This window comes from Mastomys coucha, unplaced genomic scaffold (genome assembly GCF_008632895.1).
Source record: "Mastomys coucha isolate ucsf_1 unplaced genomic scaffold, UCSF_Mcou_1 pScaffold13, whole genome shotgun sequence".
Classification (NCBI taxonomy): domain Eukaryota; kingdom Metazoa; phylum Chordata; class Mammalia; order Rodentia; family Muridae; genus Mastomys; species Mastomys coucha.
The window spans coordinates 44,354,603-44,374,090 of NW_022196895.1; the positions used below are offsets into that span (position 1 = coordinate 44,354,603).

The following is a 19,488-nucleotide window of genomic DNA, read 5'->3' on the forward strand; positions in this document are numbered from 1 at the left end:
CACTCATAAAAACCAGCATAAAAAACAGCCAGCACTAGAGAAAGAACATGAGCCAATGAGTCTATTTTAGCTTCATCTACTGATTAGGTTAAAAAGAAGATGCAATTAAAACTTTCTTTGTGCCGTTCTTTGTGTCAAATGCTGTTATCACATACATAAAAGACATATAAATCATACTTATACAAAGAATTCTGAGAATAACAGAACTTTAGAATTGGGATGTGCTAATAATCAGTATTTCACTAAATAAAGGAATCAGGTCCTATGGCACCATTCTAGAGCCTAAGATTTGGGTCTTCCCCAATATCTTTCATCATATTATCCAGTCTGTTATCCTATGTGGATCAAGCATCCTACAAATGCTTCTGGTATCCTTTTTCTTGCTCTTAAAGACTAGAGTTAAAAACTCTGGGGATAGGTTACTTCTATTGGGGCTGTGAGCGAGTATCAGCAGGAGACAACTTAAAGGGAGGGTGTGTTTAAACTGAGAATGGTGACTGTATCTGTGTTTCTAGCTTTTTGGCAACCAAAGGAGTTTCCTAATGGGTTCAAAGGAAGCCTGAGCTACACAGTGATTTCAAGGATGGATTGAACAACAGAGTTGTGTAGTCTACAAAGTAAGACTCTGTCCAGCAAAAGAGAAAGAGAGAGAGAGACAGAGACAGACAGAGACACACAGAGAGAAGAGACAGAGAGAGACACAGACACAGAGAGAGACAGGGGGTAGCGAGAGAGAAAGGAGGTTTTTCCTACTGTTTGGTTTTAGTTTAGGTTTACAATTCAAAAAAAAAAAAGAGAGAGAGAGTGCTGATCATGACAGGTAAGGCAAGGATGTAAAGTGGGTGGTCACAGGTTAACCATAGACAGACAGGAAAGAGGAGCCATATTCTAAAGTATTGAGACCCACCCAAATGATTCATTTCTATCAAAGCTCTATCTCTTAGAGATTCCAGAACATTCCAAATCAGGGCTAACAGATGGGGAACAGGTATTCAAACCTGACACATTTTATATTCAAACGATAATATTATATATTAACCTACCTCTGTCTTCACTTTTGCTTTATAAAATTAGACATGGCAGTACACACACACACTTGGGATACAAAGACTGGCAGATTTCTGTGACTCAAACTTAGCCTGACCTACACAGTAAATTCCAGATTAGCAAGTAACACTACAATCCAGATTAACAGGTGATCTATAAAAAGAAAAGGAATTATTGGGATATGTATTTGGGGCTGAAAAGATGGCTCAGGACATGAAGTTAGTTGTCAGCACTCACAATGAGCAGCGCACTACTGCCTGGAACTTCAGCTTCAAAGGACACAACTCCCTCTTTCAATCTCCAAAGACAACTGCAGTCACACATAACATTCACATCCACACACACAGACAAACACACACACACACACACACATAAACACACACACACACACAATCACATGTGCATTTTGAAAACTGAAAAAAAGAAAAACAAAAAGAAAAACTACCACATAGTCTCAAAATAGCATTATTTAAATGTCAATTAAAGGAACACATATTTATGAAACATTCTAAAAACTCACAATAATACTGATAATCAAAGCTGTAGCATGGAAGTCTAGAGAACTTTGAGGTGAGTGAATTATTTGTGACCACTGATGAGATTATTAGTACACTGCAGTTTTGTGATTCGCATATAATATCGTGACAGCTAATCTCGGTTGTCAACTTGACTACATCTGGAATTAACTAAAATCCAAATCCTGAGATCACCTGTGATGGGTTTCTTTTCTTAACTAAGTCATTTGAAGTGGGAAGACCCACTTCTAATCCAGGTCTTTGAGGTAGGAAGATGTGCCTTTAATCTGGGCCACACCTTCAGATGGAATCATATGTGAAAAACGAGGAAGAAGGGAGTTTGACTGCTGTGCCTGCTTGTTCTCACTCTTGCTAGGAAGTCCATTTTTCACTGGTGTAAGAGCCTACTTTTTTAGGATTCTAGGCTATTCTGAAGACCCTCTCTCTCTCTCTCTCTCTCTCTCTCTCTCTCTCTCACACACACACACACACACACACACACACACACAAACATACATGCACTTGTGCAGGCATGCACTAACTCATTCTATAAGTCCTGCTACTCTAGAGAACTTGACTAATACAAGTATAATGGACAAGGGTGCACGTGAGGCAGTGACTGTGGAGCAGAGGTTTCCTTTGCTAAATCATTTCAGGGAAATAAGCTACAGAAAAACCTGTAGCAGTATCATTTTAACTTGAAAATAGATGTTCTACATGTTAGGTATGGTTACCACACAAGAACACATTTCTTGGATTTCTGTCTAAGAGACTCTTGTCTTTTCATTATTTCGATGTACTAGTGGATTTGGACAATTTTAAGATTGGTACTTCTCACATTTCCTTAATCATATGGCAACATGCATGTACGTGCCCATGTGCATGTACACATACACAGAGAGAGAGAGCACAGAGGCACACACACAGAATGCATATGTCTATGCCTGAATAATTTGAAGAAACAGTAGTAGATATCTCTCTGTGTATATGTATAGATATCAAATATAATAATAATTATATGGATAGAGGGTTCATAGGTAGATAGATAGTCAATATAGATGACATTTTCTTTACTTCCTACATTTTGTATTGCTTAGAGAATAGCTTTGGTTTATATGATGTGTTCTATATAACACCCTCTAACTCTAACAAAACATTGATATAGATAACTAATATCCCAGGACATAGTACTCTGGTCCCTGCTAAAACTACCTCTTACAGTTTGTATTGAAATTTGCCAAATTGGATGAATTGAATAACTACTGTCTTCACTATCCACATTAAACATATTTTTCATATTTTATAGTGTTTTCATATAAGACATTCTATTGATTATTTGAGTTTTATTGTTTGTTTTATTTACATTTCAAATGTTGTCCCCCTTCTAAGTTACCCATCCACATCCCCATCCAATAACCCTCCCCTTTGCCTCTATGAGGGAATTTCCCCACTCACCCACTATTCCTTCTTCACTTCTGTAGCATCCCTTATACTGGGGTATCAAGCCCCCACGGGACCAAGGGGCTCCCTTCCCATTGATGCCAAATAAGCCAGTCCTCTGCTATTTATGCAGATGGAGCCGTGGGTGCCCCCATGTGTATTTTGGTTGGTGGTTTAGTCCCTGGGACCTCTGGGTGGTCGTTAGTTGATATTGTTGTTCTTCCTACGGGATTGCAAACCCCTTCAGCTCCTTCAGTCCTTCTCCTAATTCTTCCACTGGGTTCTCCAGGTTCAGTCTGATAGCTGGCGGTGAGAATCTGTACCTGTATTGGTCAGGTGCTGGCAAAGCCTCTCAGGAGACAGCGATATTAGGCTCCTGTCAGCAATCACTTCTTGGCATCAGCAATAGAATCCGGATTTGGTGTCTACAGGTGGGATGGATTCCTAACTGGGGTGTCTAGATGGCTATAGCTTCAGTCTTTGCTCCATTTTCTGTTTCTGTATTCCTTTTAGATATGAACAATTCTGGGTTAAAATTCTTGAGATGAGTGGGTGGCTCCATCCCTCAACTAGAGGCCATGCCTATCTACTGGAGGTGGATTCTACAGGTTCTATCTCCTCTTTGTTGGGTATTTTGGCTAATGTCATCCCTGCTGGGTCCTGGGAACTTCTCATCCTGGGATGTTCCTGGCACTTGGGACTTTCTAGTGGCTACCCCCAGTTCCCTACTCCCCCACTGATACATGTTTCTACTCATTTTCCTGACCCTCTGTACTTCTCTCATATTTCTTCCACTATCTGATCCTGCTCACCTTTCCCTCCCCCTCCTCTCTCCCTTTCAGGTTCATGCTTCCTTCTCACCCAGTATCTCCTATGTCTATTTTATTTGCCCTTCTAAGTAAGATTGTGGCATCCATGCTTTGGTCTTCCTTCTTCTAAACCTGCATATGGTCTGTGAGTTCTATTGTGGGTATTCTGAGCTTTTGGGTTAATGTCCACTTATTAGTGAGTGCATACCATGTATGTTCTTTTATCTGGGTTACCTCACTCAGGGTGATATTTTCTAGTTCCATCCATTTGCCTGCAAAATTCATTAAGTCGTAAATTTTAATGGTTGTGTAGTATTCCATTGTATAAATATACCACATTTTCTGTATCAATTCTTACTCTGAGGGACATGTGTGTTGTTTCTAGCTTCTGTCTATTATAAATAAGGATGCTATGAACGTAGTGGAGCATATGTTCTTATTATATTGTCCTTATTATATGTTGGAACATCCTTTGGGTATATGCCCAGAAGTGCTATAGCTGGGTCTTCAGGTAGAACTTTTTCCAGTTTTCAGAGGAATCACCAGATTGATTTCCAGAGTAGATGTACCAGCTTGCAATCCTGGACTATGGAGGAATGTTCTTCTTTCCCCACATCCTCACCAACATCTGCTCTCACCTGAATTTTTTATCTTAGCCATTCTTATTGGTATGAGGTGGAATCTCAGGGTCATTTTGATTTGCATTTCCCTGATGACTAAAGATGTTGAACATTTCTTTAGGTGCTTCTCAGCCATTTGATATTCCTCAGTTCAGAGTCCCTTGTTAGCTCTGTACCCCATTTTTAATAGTGTTATATCTTTATTCATTTAATCATTCAATGTTATATTTAAGATCTGTACCTTTAATTGTATTAAAATTACTCCCCTAAAAGTATTTACATAATTCTATTGCTCTCTAGTTAACCATGTGTATGCTAAAGCATTTTAAAAGAGTACTAATCATGGCAATTTATTTTGAAACAAGTAAAAAGACAGGAAGTTGCTTATACAATGCAACACATATTATTAGATGTGATTAAAACAATGCAGCTAAATTTTGATGTAGAATCCATGAAGTCTAGATATGGAGGTTCATTATTACTTTGAATAGTGCAGTATTCCCTATATTTTGGACATTTGCAATTATCATCAAAATTACTAGAGTGATTTAGATATGTGAGAATTCTGTTCCACTACTTTAGATTTTTGTGTTAATCGTCTGTATTCACAGAGACACTCTTACACTTACTATATTGAACATCCTCTCAAATCGTATATACACAAAACACAGTTCAACTAATTTGAAATTTTAATAATTACAGCCCTAGATATGAAGGAAACAAATCTACTTCAGATCAGGTATATTCAATTTTCAGTTGTTCCTAAATGTAGTGGAATAACACAAGTTGTTCATAATAAAAAAGTCTCAATTGGCATATCATCCTGTTTCATTAGCTGAAGAGAAGGCATTTATACAGGTTATCTTAAGATCATTCCAGAAAGCCGGAGGGAACATCATCAGTCTTGAACATTATGTCTGCCATGGCATGTAATGCTTGCTTCTCTACTAGGCCTTGGCCATATTCTTGCATAGATATGGTGTTACTTTCTAATAATTCTTTTGTATACCTTTAGGAGCAGTGTGGTGGTCATCTTTCAAGTACAAACACCTGTCAGACACTTAAACTTTAGTCTTGCTCTATAAACTCAACCATTAGTATACTATAAGAACTTCCCCATAGAACCAACAAAGCACAATTTAAATTGTTAATATTTAATAAGTATTTTCTGTGTCAAGCTTTCTGAAAAGGCCTAAACAGGAAGACTACTGATACAAAATTTTACTAGCAATTCAGTGGCGAGTTTAGCTTCTAGCTAGCTAGTTAAATAGATAAACAAACAAACAACATTGAATTTCAAGTCTTAAAACAAGACTTACATTGAATGAAAAACAGCTAGTATATGGTATTTCAACTCATAATTCAAATAACCAATTTAGGCTACAAGTTAGGTATATATTTATATTATATATTAAACCATAATTCTTGAGCTTTCATGTTTAATCAATGAGAATAATAATTCTCTGTCTTAACAATAAACCCGACTTACTGAGTCTGCCGTTCACATATATACACACAGATGTACACACACGCAAGCACTATAGATATGTTTAATAAAATTTTAATTGAATGCTAAGCAAAAACTAACATTACAGAAAAAAATGCAATGCAACCTGTCTTGACCTACGCTTCCAGGAAAATAAAGTGAAATAATACATTTAATTACTATGTCTATATTGCCTTTTTAATTTTATTTTAACAAAGATGAAATATGAGGTCTTTCAAACGTGAAGTTTTAGGAAGAGAAACATTTAAAATACCTAAAATATTAGTCATTCGCATTGACCCCATATGTTCTGCCAAATATATGTTAAATACTTTAGACTAATTTCTTGAGACGTAATTAAATTTATAGGATTTAGAGAATGTGCCTTACAACATCTGACTAAAGAGTACTTTCTCATTATTTAAGTCCATGACAAAATATACATTAAAAGTCTATTTGAGTTTTAAAAATAAATTATTGAGATCATTTTAAATGTCTGTGAACCACTACTATGTCAGCATTCTAAAGGCAAAGGAGGGTCCACTTGTGGGTACCAGTTGCTGATGAGATGCCCTTTCATTCTCCTCACGGCATGCTTAAGAACACTGAGAATTAGCTGTATCACTTTTCCTAACAGGTCCAGGACACAAGACTTGAGAAAAATTGTTTGTGTGTGTGTGTGTGTGTGTGTGTGTGTGTGTGTGTGTGTGTGTGTATGAGAGAGAGAGACACAGAGAGAGACAGAGACAGAGTCAAAGAGACAGAGACACAGCCTCCTGTTTTACTTTAGTGGTATTCTTGCTATCAATCCCCAGGATGCTGAGCTAGGTCATCAGGGCCAAAGGAAAGGGTCAAAGGAGAAACTGAGAGAAGGCGGGGATGAAGAAAAGGACTTCCTTATCTGGTATCAATAGAAGGCGATACACTTGGTCCTCTGGAGGCTTGATGCCCCATATAATCGATGCCCCCAGATAATGGGGGTGTTAGAGAGGTGAGATGGGAATGGGTGGGTGGGGTAGAACCCTCTTAGAGGTGAAGGGAATGGGGTATGGTGCTCATGGAGAGAAGACTGGGAAGGGTGACAACATTTGACATGTAAATTAATTAATTAAATAATTAATTAATTAAATTCAATATTGCTGCTCTGCTGTGGCAAAGTACACGTATTGGCCTCTGCCACATACTGTGCTTTCATTCATAACTAAAATCAGTTTCTCAATCTGGACAACATGGAGTGTATACTTCATTATGGTATAGACATCTTATTTCCTCTAAATAGCTGTCCATTGGGTGTTCTATTACTAACTAAGGCAGCTTTTAAAAGTCTCCTATGTCATGTGTTGTAAAGACCGTTTAACTGTTAAGGCCACTTGTTCTTCAGAGGACCCTGGTTTGGTTCTTAGCACCCACAATTCACAAACTCCAGCTCCAGATATTTCTATGCCCTTGTGTGGACTCCCCAGCTACTGCACATACGAGCAAACAAATTACCCATCCACATAAAATAAGAATGGACAAATGTTTAAATAAGTATTCATTAGTTCTATAAGAGAGAAATATCCACACCACCATTCATTTGCAATTGACTCAACTCAACCTACATTTATTACTTTGGAAAACACGGGACTGAACTTGCTTGCTATGTTTAGTATTTAATACATCTCAAAGAATTGTGTTACTAACAAAACCACTGTTGTTTAAGAGAACTAAATTATTTTCATTAAGAAAACATCAAGAGATAAATGTTTATTGATATAGTAGTAGAGTTAAGCTTATTTATTCTCAACCCAAACTCTCCATTATTCCTGTCCAGATATTTCCCACATACATTCCTTTACTGTAAGATTTCCCATAGTTGAAAATTTGACATTATTTAAAGTTATCCATTGTCATGTGTTTGACAAGTTTAATATAAAGTGAGAATTATTATCGAGTATTGCTCTCAAATGTTTAGATCATTTAATTATTACTTGGTAGAGGGTCTGACATCTTCTTTACATACAATAATTAGATGGATTGTAAGAGAAAAATAATTTTGCAATAATAAATTCTATATAAATCTTACAGAGTTTATGCTTACTGGGAAGTTAGTATTTTTTTAAAATTAGATATTTTCTTTATTTACATGTCATATGATATCTCCTTTCTCAGTTTCCCCTCTCAAAAAATAAAAAAATAAAAAATAAAAAATAAAATAAATAAAAACAAAAACAAAACAAAACAACAACAAAAAAAAACGTGTTCCCTCCCCCTTCTCCCTGCTCACCAACCTACCCTCTCCTGCTTCCTGGCACTGGTATTTCCCTACACTGGGGCATAGAACCTTCACAGGGTCTAGGGCCTCTCTCAATTTCTTGATTTTCATTGATGACTGACTTGGTCATCCTCTGCTACATATGCTGCTGGAGCCATTAGTACCACCATGTGTACTCTTTGGTTGGTGGTTTAGTGCCTGGGAGCTCTGAGGGTACTAGTTAGTTCATATTGTTGTTAGTCTTAAGGGGCTGCAAACCCTTCAGCTCCTTGGGTCCTTTCTCTAGCTCCTTCACTGAGGACCCTGTACTCAGTCCAATGGGTGGCTGTGAGCCTCTACTTCTGTATTAGTTGGGTACTGTCAGAGCCTCTCAGGAGACAGCTATATCAGGCTCCTGTCATCCAGCACTTGCTGGCATCCACAATAGTGTCGGGATTTGATAATTGAATATGGGAAGGATTCCCAGGTAGAGCAGTTTCTGGATTTTCCTTCCTTCAGGCTCTAAACCATAGTTTCTGCAACTCCTCCCATGGGTATTTTCATCCCTCTTTTAAGAATGAATGAAGCATCCACACTTTGGTCTTCCTTCTTCATGAATTTCTTGTGGTTTGTGGATTGTACTTTGTGTATTCCGATCTTCTAGGCTAATATCCAATTATCCGAGAGTGCATACCATGTGATTGGGTTACCTCACTCAGGATGATATTCTCCAGATCAATCCATTTCCCTAAGAATTTCATAAATTCATTGTTTTTAATAGCTGAGTAGTACTCCATTGTGTAAATGTACCACATTTTCTGTATCCATTCCTCTGTTGAGGGACATCTATCTAGGTTGTTTCCAGTTTCTGGCTATTATAAATAAGGCTGCTATGAACATAGTGGAGTATGTGTCCTTGTTACATGTTGGAGCATCTTCTGGATATATGCCCAGGAGTGGTATAGCTGGGTCCTCTCATAGTACTATGTCCAATTTCTGGAGGAACTGCCAAACTGATTTCTAGAGTGGTTGTACCAGCTTGCAGTCCCACTAGCAATGAAGGAGTGTTCCTCTTTCTCCACAACCTCTCCAGCATCTGCTTTCACCTGAGATTTTTATCCTAGCCATTCTGACTGGTGTGAGGTGTAATCTCAGGGTTGTTTTGATTTGCATTTCCCTGATGACTAAGGATGTTGGACATTTCTTTAGGTGCTTCTAAGCCATTCAGTATTCATCAGTTGAGAATTTTTGTTTAGCTCTGTACCCCATTTTTAATAGGGTTATTTGGCTCTCTGGAGTCTAACTTCTTGAAGTCTTTGTATATATTGGATATTAGCCCTTTATCAGATATAGGATTGGTAAAGATATTTCCCAATTTGTTGGTTGCTGTTTTGTCCTTTTGACAGTGTCTTTTGCCTTAAAGAAGCTTTGCAATTTTATGATGTCTCATTTGTCATTTCTTGATCTTAGAGCATAAGTTATTGGTGTTCTGTTCAGGAAATTTTCCCCTGTGCCCATGTGCTCAAGGCTCTTCCCCACTTTCTTTTCTATTAGTTTCAGTGTATCTGGTTTTATGTGGAGGTCCTTGATCCACTTGGACTTGAGCTTTGTACAAGGAGATAAGAATGGATCGATTTGCATTCTTCTACATGCTAACTACCAGTTGAGCCAGCACCATTTGTTGAAAATTCTGTCTTTTTTTCCACTGGAAGGTTTTAGCTCCTTTGTCAAAGATCCAGTGACCATAGGTGTGTGAGTTCATTTCTGGGTCTTCAATTCTATTCCATTCATCTACCTGTCTGTCACTGTACCAATACCATGCAGTTTTTGTCACAATTGCTCTGTAATACAGCTTAAAGTCAGGGATGGTGATTCCACCAGAGGTTCTTCTAATGTTGAGAATAGTTTTCGATATCCTGTGGTTTTTTGTTATTCCAGATGAATTTAGAAATTGTCCTTTCTATGTCTGTGAATAATTGACTTGGAATTTTGATGGGGATTGCATTGAATCTGTAGATTGCTCTTGGCAAGATGGCCATGTTTACGATTTTAATGCTGCCAATTCACGAGCATGGGAGATCTTTCCATCTTCTGAGAATTTTTCAATTTCCTTCTTCAGAGACTTGAAGGTCTTCTCAAACAGATATTTCATTTGCTTAGTTAGAGTCACACCACGGTATTTTTATATTATTTGTGACTATTGTAAAGGGTGTTGTTTCCCTAATTTGTTTCTCAGCCTGTTTATTCTTTGTGTAGAGGAAGGCCACTGATTTGTTTGACTTAATTCTATGTCCAGCTACTTTGCTGAAGTTGTGTATCAGGTTTAGGAACTCTCTGGTGGAAGTTTTGGGATCACTTAATACTATCATCAGCAACTAGTGATAATTTGACTACTTCCTTTCTATTTCGTATCCCTTTGGTCTCCTTTTGTTGTCTAATTGATCTGGCTAGGATTTCAAGTACAATATTGAATAGGTAGAGAGAGAGTGGGCAGCCTTGTCTAGTCCTTGATTTTAGTGGGATTGCTTCAAGTTTCTCTCCATTTAGTTTGATGTTGACTTGGTTTGCTGTATATTGCTTTTACTATGTTTAAATATGGGCCTTGAATTCCTGATCTTTCCAAGACTTTTATCATAAAGGGATGATGATTTTGTCAAATGCTTTCTCAGCATCTAATGAGATGATCATATGTTTTATTTCTTTGAATTTGTTTATATAGTGAATTACATTGATGGATTTCCATGTACTGAACCATCCCTACATTCCTGGGATGAAGCCTACTTGATCATGATGGATGATCATTTCGATGTTATTGGATTCAGTTTGCAAGAATTTTATTGAGTATTTTTGCATCGATATTCATAAAGGAAATTGGTCTGAAGTTTTTTCTCTTTGTTAGGTCTTTGTGTGGTTTAGGTATAAGAGAAATTTTGGCTTCATAGAATGAATTGGGTAGAATACCTTTTGTTTCTATTTTGTGGAATAGTTTGAGGAATATTGGTATTAGGTCTTCTTTGAAGGTTTGATAAAACTCTGCACTAAACCCATCTGGTCCTGGGCTTTTTTTGGTTGGGAGACTATTAATGAATGTTTCTATTTCATTAGCTGATATGGGACTGTTTAGATTGTTGATCTGATCTTGATTTAACATTGGTACCTGGTATGTATCTAGAAAATTGTCCATTTCATCCAGTTTTCCAGTTTTGTTGAGTATAGGCTTTTGTAGTAGGATCCCATGATTTTTTGCATTTCCTCAGTGTCTGTTATGTCTCTCTTTTCATTTCTGATCTTGTTAATTAGGAAACTGTCTCTGTGCCCCCTAGTTAGTCTGGCTAAGGGTTTTTCTACTTTGTTGATTTTCTCAAAGAACCAGCTCCTGGTTTGGTTGATTCTTTGTATAGTTCTTTTTGTTTCTATTGGGTTGATTTCAGCTCTGAGTTTGATTATTTCCTGCCTTTGACTCCTCTTGGGTGAATTTGCTTCTTTTTGTTCTAAAGCTTTCAGATATGCTGTCAATTGCTGATGAATGCACTCTCCAGTGTCTTTTTGGAGGCACTTAAAGCTATTAGTTTTCCTCTTAGCACTGCTTTCATTGTGTCATCCATAAGGTTGGGTATGTTATGGCTTCATTTTCATTAAAGTCTAGAAAGTCTTTAATTTCTTTCTTTATTTTTTCCTTGACTAAGTTATCATTGAGTAGAGTGTTTTAAGCATCCATGTGTGTGTGGGCTTTCTATTGTTTATGTTGTTATTGAGGAGCAACATTAGTCCTTGGTGATCTGATAGGATGCAAGGAATTATTTCAATTTTCTTGTATCTGTTGAGGCTTGATTTGTGACCAAGTATATGGTCAATTTTGGAGAAGGTACCATGAGGAGCTGAGAAGGTATATCCTTTTGTTTTAGGATAAAAGTTTTATTCATATCTGTTAAATCATCTCCTTCATAACTTTTGTTAGTTTCACTGTGTCTTTGTTTAGTTTCTGTTTCCATGATCTGTCCATTGCAGAGAGTGGGGTGTTGAAATGTTCCTCTATTATTGTGTACAGTGCAATGTGTGCTTTGAGCTTAAGTAATTTCTTTTATGAATGTAGATGCCCTTGCATTACATAGAATATAGAGTATAGAGGTTCATAATTGAGAGTTCGTCTTGGTAGATCATAACTTTGATGAGTATGAAGTGTTCCTCCTTATGTTTTTTGATCACTTTATGGTGAAAGTCGATTTTATTAGATATTAGGATGGCTACTCCAGCTTTTTTCTTGTGATCGTTGGCTTGGAAAATTGTTTTTCAGCCTTTTATTCTGAGGTAATGTCTGTCTTTGTCACTAAGGTGGCTTTCCTGTATGCAACAAAATGTTGGGTCATGTTCACATACCCAGTCTGCTAGTCTATGTTTTTTTATTGGGGAATTGAGTCCATTTATATTAATAGATATTAAGGAAAAGTAATTGTTGCTTCCTGTTATTTTTGTTAAAACTGGAATTCTGTTCATGTGGCTTTCTTCTTTTAGGTTTGTTGGAAGATTACTTTCTTGCTTTTTCTAGGATGTAGTTTACCTCCTTGTGTTGGACTTTTCCATTCATTACCCTTTGAAGGCCTGGACTTGTGGAAATATTATGTGTAAATTTTTGTCATGGAATACTGAGGTTTCTCCATCTATGGTAATTGAGAGTTCTACTAAGTATAGTAGCCTGGGCTGGCATTATTGTTCTCCTAGGGTCTGTATAACATCAACCCATGTTCTTCTGGCTTTCATAGTCTCTTGCAAGAAGTCTGGTATAATTCTGATAGGTCTGCCTTTATATGTTACTTGACCTTTTTCCCTTACTGCTTTTAATATTTTTTCTTTGTTTTGTGCATTTGGTGTTTTGTCTATTATGTGGATGGATTTCTTCTCTGGTCCAGTCTATTTGGAGTTCTATAGGCTTCTTGTATGTTCACGGTCATCTCTTTCTTTAGGTTAGGGAAGTTTTCTTCTATAATTTTGTTGAAGATATTTACTGGCCCTTTAATTTGGAGGTCTTCACTTTCTTTTATACCTTTTATCCTTAGGTTTGGTCTTCTCATTGTGTCCTGGATTTCCTGGATGTTTTGGGTTCGGAACATTTTGCATTTTGTGTTTTCTTTGACTGTTGTGTCATTGTTTTCTATGGTATCTTCTGAGATGCTCTCTTCTATCTCTTGTATTCTGTTGGTGATTGCATCTATAGTTCCTGACTTCTTTCCTAGGATTTCTATCTCCAGAGTTGTCTCTCTCTTTCTTTGTGATTTCTTAACTGTTTCCACTTTCAATTTTAGGTCCTGGATGGTTTTGTTCAATTCCTTCACCTGTTTGGTTGTGCTTTCCTGTAACTCTTTAAGGAATTTTTGTGTTTCTTTTTTACAGGCTTGAACCTGTTTACCTGTGTTCTCCTGTATTTCTTTAAGGGAGTTATTCACTCCTTCTTAAATTCCTCTATCACCATGGTGAGATATGATTTTAGATCCAAATTTTCCTTTCTGGTATTTTGGGCTATCCAGGACTTGCTGTGGAGGGTGTACTAGGTTCTGATGAAGCCAAGTAGTCTTGTTTTCTGTTGGTAAGATTCTTGCATTTGCCTTTCGCCATCTGTTGATCTCTGGTGTTAGATGTTCTTGCTGTCTCTGACTGGAGCTTGTTCCTCCTGTGGGCCTGTACACCCGTGTCAGCACTTCTGGGAGATCAGCTCTCCTCTGGTAAAACCCCTGTGCAGATAGCTGTGGATCAGTTGTCCCTCCTGAGTCTTGGTGTCAGAACACACCCTGGAGACAGGCTCTCCTCTTTTGGGAAAGGTGCAGAGAGGGCTGTGGATCTGCTTTCCTTCCTAGGTGTAGATGGATGTAGAAGGATCCTGTCCTAGTTTCCCTGGGACTTGTGAGGCCTGTGCCTCCTGGCTGGTCCTGTCTTAGAAAGTCACCTGAGAGAAAATGGTGATCTCACCTGAGTCCCTGGGTCAAAGCACTCCCTTTGGAAGTTAGTCTTTTAAAAAAAAATGTAATTTTTTATCTTGAATAACCTACAAAACAACAAAAAGCTATTGTACTGGATATTAGGTACCATCTATGCATGATCAATGTAATAACTTTACCCACTCAATTTATTCTCACAACAGTATTCATTTTACAGAGTAATCAAGTAACATGTCCATATCATGACTTGTAACTGGCAAAGCTAGGATTGAAACTCAATTTTCTACTGCATTAAAAACAATTTTGCAGTGTCTTCACATCAATGTCTATGAAGAATATGAGTCATCAGCTTGTGGTTTAAATAGAATTTCATTAATAACTTAGTGGAAACATTACAAATGTAGTATTGCTCACTAATCTTATGCTGAGCTTAAGATGCTTACCAATTTAAAATCAAAATAGAAAGAATTTTTGGTTTAGAATATATTTTAATATTTAACATCTTTCATTATAGCACATGCCTTTCATTCATCTCCATAGCTAAACATTTTCTGCAGTGTTTCCTGGCCTTCCCAGTTCTTTACTAAATAAGATAGGTACACAGTGTTTTAAAAGGCACAAAGATATTTGATAAGAGTCTATGTTTAGATAAATTTAATTAATTAAAATTTAAGTATAATAAAATATTAGTGAATTGAGATTGGTGGGGGCAGAGATATGAGAACCAAAAGTTTGAGGAAGGAAATATATGCTGTACACTCAGATCACCAAAGTAACCTCTACCAATAATGAGCACAATTAGCAAATAAGTAGAGAAATGGTGCAATTGCTAGTTATATACATTTTCACTGAAGAAAGGAAACTTATTACAGGAGCTTTGCAGCAAGAGTTCTAATGACCCTGAGAAACGTGTCCCTAAGGACAAATTAAGGGGAAGCAAAAGACAGAGTCAGGAAGGCAGCTCCTGGGATTACAGCACTGTTTCAGCAGAGTTTCATCTGAATCTGTCTGCAGGGTTTTTCTTTTCCTTGAGCAAAGAGTTAAGGGATAGAGTCAGAGGAAATGACTTTAATTGGTGTGTCTGATGTTATCAATAGAACCCTGGCACAATAAACTGTGGCTCACGACTCCAGCCAGGGCTTCTGAGAACATTGTTTCATTTCTCCCTCTCCTCTCCTCAGACTTCTGAAGAGTTGGTGCAATAAATTGGTTTTATGGTGAAGAATTAGTATTAGTTTGCAGAACACCAAAAGGCACATGAGAACTGTGCCATAGATAGGGGAGAAGAGTTTGCAGCCAACCTGACAAGGGGGAAATGGAAATAAAGGAGAAAGAATACCTTTACTGCACAATACTCTTGCTCAACTCATTTGATTTTAAATATTATCTTAGAATGTAAATTAAACTGGGCAAGGAATTTTTAGTTGAGATTATAAAACAATAAAGTAATGCAGTAAAAGAAAATTTAAAATATAGATTGTCTTATAAGATTAGGGAGAAATAGATAGTATAGAACACTAAAACTACTAAAAATCCAATTATTTATGAAGCAAAGGCTTTGTGTTCGTAATACTAGAAGCAGAGGAAAAAAACAGGTTTTAAGTAACGTGGAAAAGATGAAAGACATGGACATGTTGAGATGCTCCTGCAGAAGGATAAGAAGTGCATCTGAGAAAAAATAAGAGATTTTTAGTATCAAGAAGGAGCATGTGACTTTGTTGGGATGGAGCAAGGACACTATGCAATTCTAAGGAGGGTTCTCAATGATGGAGGAATGGTTTGGACACAGAAATACATTCTGAGTAAGGTGCTGAATTTAAAAGTCTCTTCTTAAAGACCTTTAGATATACTTGCAAAGATGTACAAGCCATTGCCTTGGTGAAAAATGCAGGCTGAACTCATTAATGGGAATCAACTAACATAAAAGCTTGGAGCAGGATGAACAGAGAACAGAGGAGAGGATAAACCTGGACAGTCAGGCAGCTAAGATGTTGTTCAAATACATCTGCACAGCAGGGGCCATTGTCATGCATGGAGACCGAACTAGTCAATGTCCTCTTCTTGGTCATCCCTCTGCTAATGGGCACTGATAGATCAACCTGAGCTTGTGTGAGAAGATGCTGTAAAGATTTCCAAATACACAGGAACAGAGATGCCAGGAGTGGAAATTAAAGTGTTAAGGAAGTTGTAGCAGCATGGCGGCTAAAATATGTGGCCTTATTAGAAGGATCAGCAAGTACCACAGTTCTGAGCTTGACCCCGGCCCCACTGCACTCGTAACCTAGGAACGGGGTCCAGAAACATGAGCGTGTCATGTACAACATGTCTTTGAATCACAGTGATGGTATGCATTCACTGCAAGCAAAGATGACAATACTCAGGGTACGGTTGGGGATAGTGGAGAGGGCTTTAGTACAGCCTACAACTCAAAAGATAGGCATGGCTTCTGTGGCCAGGGCCAAGTTATGCCCTGAGTCCTACCATCAAATTTTGGCTGAGGTTTCAGGCCTGTCTGTGATTGATTAAATAAATGAAACGAAACTGGCCATCTTAAAAACAGCTTGCCATGACCAATTAAGCCCAATGGTTTTGTGAAAACCAACGGAGGAAACAGATGGCATAGGAATTTAGAAACAGGTAATGTGGGGGTGTATAAAGAATAACAGAAAGGCCAAATGAGCACAGAGCCGCATACGGATTTTTATGGCTGCTGGGGGGAGACAGGAACCAGCCTTGAAATGGGCCGGCACTGTGAAAGAAATCCTTGTTACAAGTGTGATGTGGGACACCGGTTTCTAGTCGGGTGCTTTCCCTGCAAAGGCACAGAAGACAAATGCTGTTTGTGCAGGAAGAAAATGTTATGACTTTTATTTCTGCTTTACTTTGTCCATTTAAAATGTATTATTCAAGTGCATGATTTATAAACTGTGAAGTAGTACACAATAATATACATGTATATATACATACATATATATATATATATATATATATATATATATATATATATATATATATCACAGACTTGAAAAAAGCCTCAGGGACTATAAATGCATGAATTGAAGACGTTTCTTTGTGATGAAATCTACTCAGTGATGAAATGAATAAAACATAGGATTACAGAAACCGTTTAAATGAAGAGCTGAGACCAAGTAGCTGGGAGAATTATAGTTAGAGAACAGAAGTGTTATTTACGCAGAGAAAGAAAATATTTACTATATAACCAACATAGTGAGACTGTGGGAAGAAGCATGCTTGTCATAGTACATAACTCCAGCAGGGGCACTTCCTGTGAAATAGAGTGTGCACAGCACTCCCTGGAGCTATAAAACGAAGGAATGCTAGGACGCAGAGCTACGGGTGGGAGCGTGGGAAGAGTAAGCCTCTTGTTCAATTTCATCTCAGGTAGTCAACCAATAATGTTTTCATCAAAACATAAAATTGAAAAACATGACTCCACATGCAGTGATTTTTGTATTTTTTCTTTCACAGACTTAATTTTTATGTTCCAGCTCTTGTACCAAAATGATGGAAGTTCATTTAAACACCTTTGGTTTTCGTTCCATTTCTAAACTTCCAGTATATTAAGTTAAAAAAGGAATTAATATTTTACTTAACAGTACCATTTGCCATCAGCTTCCACACACATGAATACCTATTTGTCTGTGGGGAATGGCATGTCTTCTTTCTTATTGGGCTGGAGTTGTTTGTGCTATGTATCTCTGAAAAAAAAAAAAAAGTAATTCCTTAAAAACACTTTTCCAGTCACAAAAAGCAAAGAATGTCCTTTTATCAAAGTGTGGTGGATCCATGTCAAGGCTCATGCTCTCCCATTTACAAAGAAGGCAGCTGTGTTCTCTATCGTCCATCAATGTTGTTTGAAACCCATGCACTTAATCTCTTATCGAGTTATAAACATTGTCTTCCTTTCACCATTTTCTGTCTTAGGTTTATATGGACTTATGTAATAGAAACAAATTGAGCAATAAAAACAATGATCGCATCCATCTTTTAAAATATACTTTACTGGAGGAATTGGTTTTCCGTTATGCTCTCAATATGTAAAACTTTTTTTGACAGGAAGGCTGGAGAAGAAATGCATACATACACACAAACACACTTGTTTTGATTCACAATTTTAGGACAACCATTCACAATGGAGCTACTTGAATAAAGGGAGAGCTTTAATACTTGGGAATACAAGGGGAAATGTTATTTCAATTCTTTTTTATTAGATGTTTTCTTTATTTACAATATCTTCTTTCCTAGGTTTCCCTCCAAAAGAAAAAAGAAAAATAATATAAAGTAAGAAAAAATTTTAAAAAAACTAAAACTAAAACAACCCCCTGTTCCCTCCTGCCTCTTCCTGCTCACCTTAAAAGAAGATAGTTAATTCTTAGTATCTGTCATATTGATTCAGAATTTTGCAAGGACAACTTTATAATCCAGAAACTAATCGGTTTGTTGGAGAGATTTTACGGGAGGAAATGGCTCAATAGAAAAACAGCAGCAACATGGTTGGGGTTATCTTTTTAATTAAGAGTATTATATGTCAGTTGTGACATAAGTAGGCTAGGGGGATTTGAATACCAGGAACAGTCAGTCCCTTGTGACCACATAGTTCAAGTATTTGATTGGCTTTAATATTTAAACAATAGTTATATTATGTCTACTTTTAAAAAGTGACTAAACTAAATCCAGTGGGGCAGCACAGAGTATCTTGAATTCCAACAGAATTCTAAACAGATCTTAACACTGGGGTGCATTTTCTAAAGATCAGCCTGGAATTTCTGCCTTACGTGGCCTCAACTGTAGCATCATGATCCAATCAAACAGGAAGGTTTGTAGAAATCCATGGCTCATAGCACACGCAGACATTTTGGTTTCAATAGTAGATTAGATATTTGGTTCCAATTGGAGTGGCTTAGATATTGGTAATTTTTTTTAAAACAACCTTCCAAGTACTGTGAGGCCAATTGAAAACAAAGTCCAATGCCATATTACCCAATCTTCCTTCAAGAAAAGTCCTAAACATACACCATACCCTGACCCTGTTCCTTGGATACATATCATTTATTGCATAGCATTCATTAACATTTTTAATTACAAATATAGACTCTAGATTGTTTTGTAATGTGTATATATGTATATATGCATATACCTCTCCCCCTCTCTACATCCCTCTCTCCCCTACTCTCTTTGTATGTGTGTGTGTTTGTGTGTGTATGTTTGTGTGCTCACACGCGTGTGTGTGCGCGCCCGTGCTTGTGGGAGGATACACAGAGGCAGAGATGCTGCCCATCCCCATTTTTGTCTTGTGGATTTGAGATGGAGTTCCTCATTGCCCTACATCTTATCAAGTGTGCATGCAGAAACTGTGTGACAGACTTTTCCTGGGGAAATGCAACATA

At 37.4% G+C, this 19,488-nt stretch overlaps 1 long non-coding RNA gene across 1 annotated transcript in view; it reads left to right on the forward strand.

Moving 5' to 3' along the window:
* The first annotated feature begins 296 nt into the window (after positions 1–296).
* The window catches only part of LOC116087636, a 44,772-nt gene continuing 25,580 nt past the window's right edge, over positions 297–19,488 (forward strand). The window contains exon 1 of the long non-coding RNA XR_004117531.1: positions 297–368. This is a non-coding gene — a long non-coding RNA (uncharacterized LOC116087636). The remainder of the gene's footprint in view (positions 369–19,488) is intronic.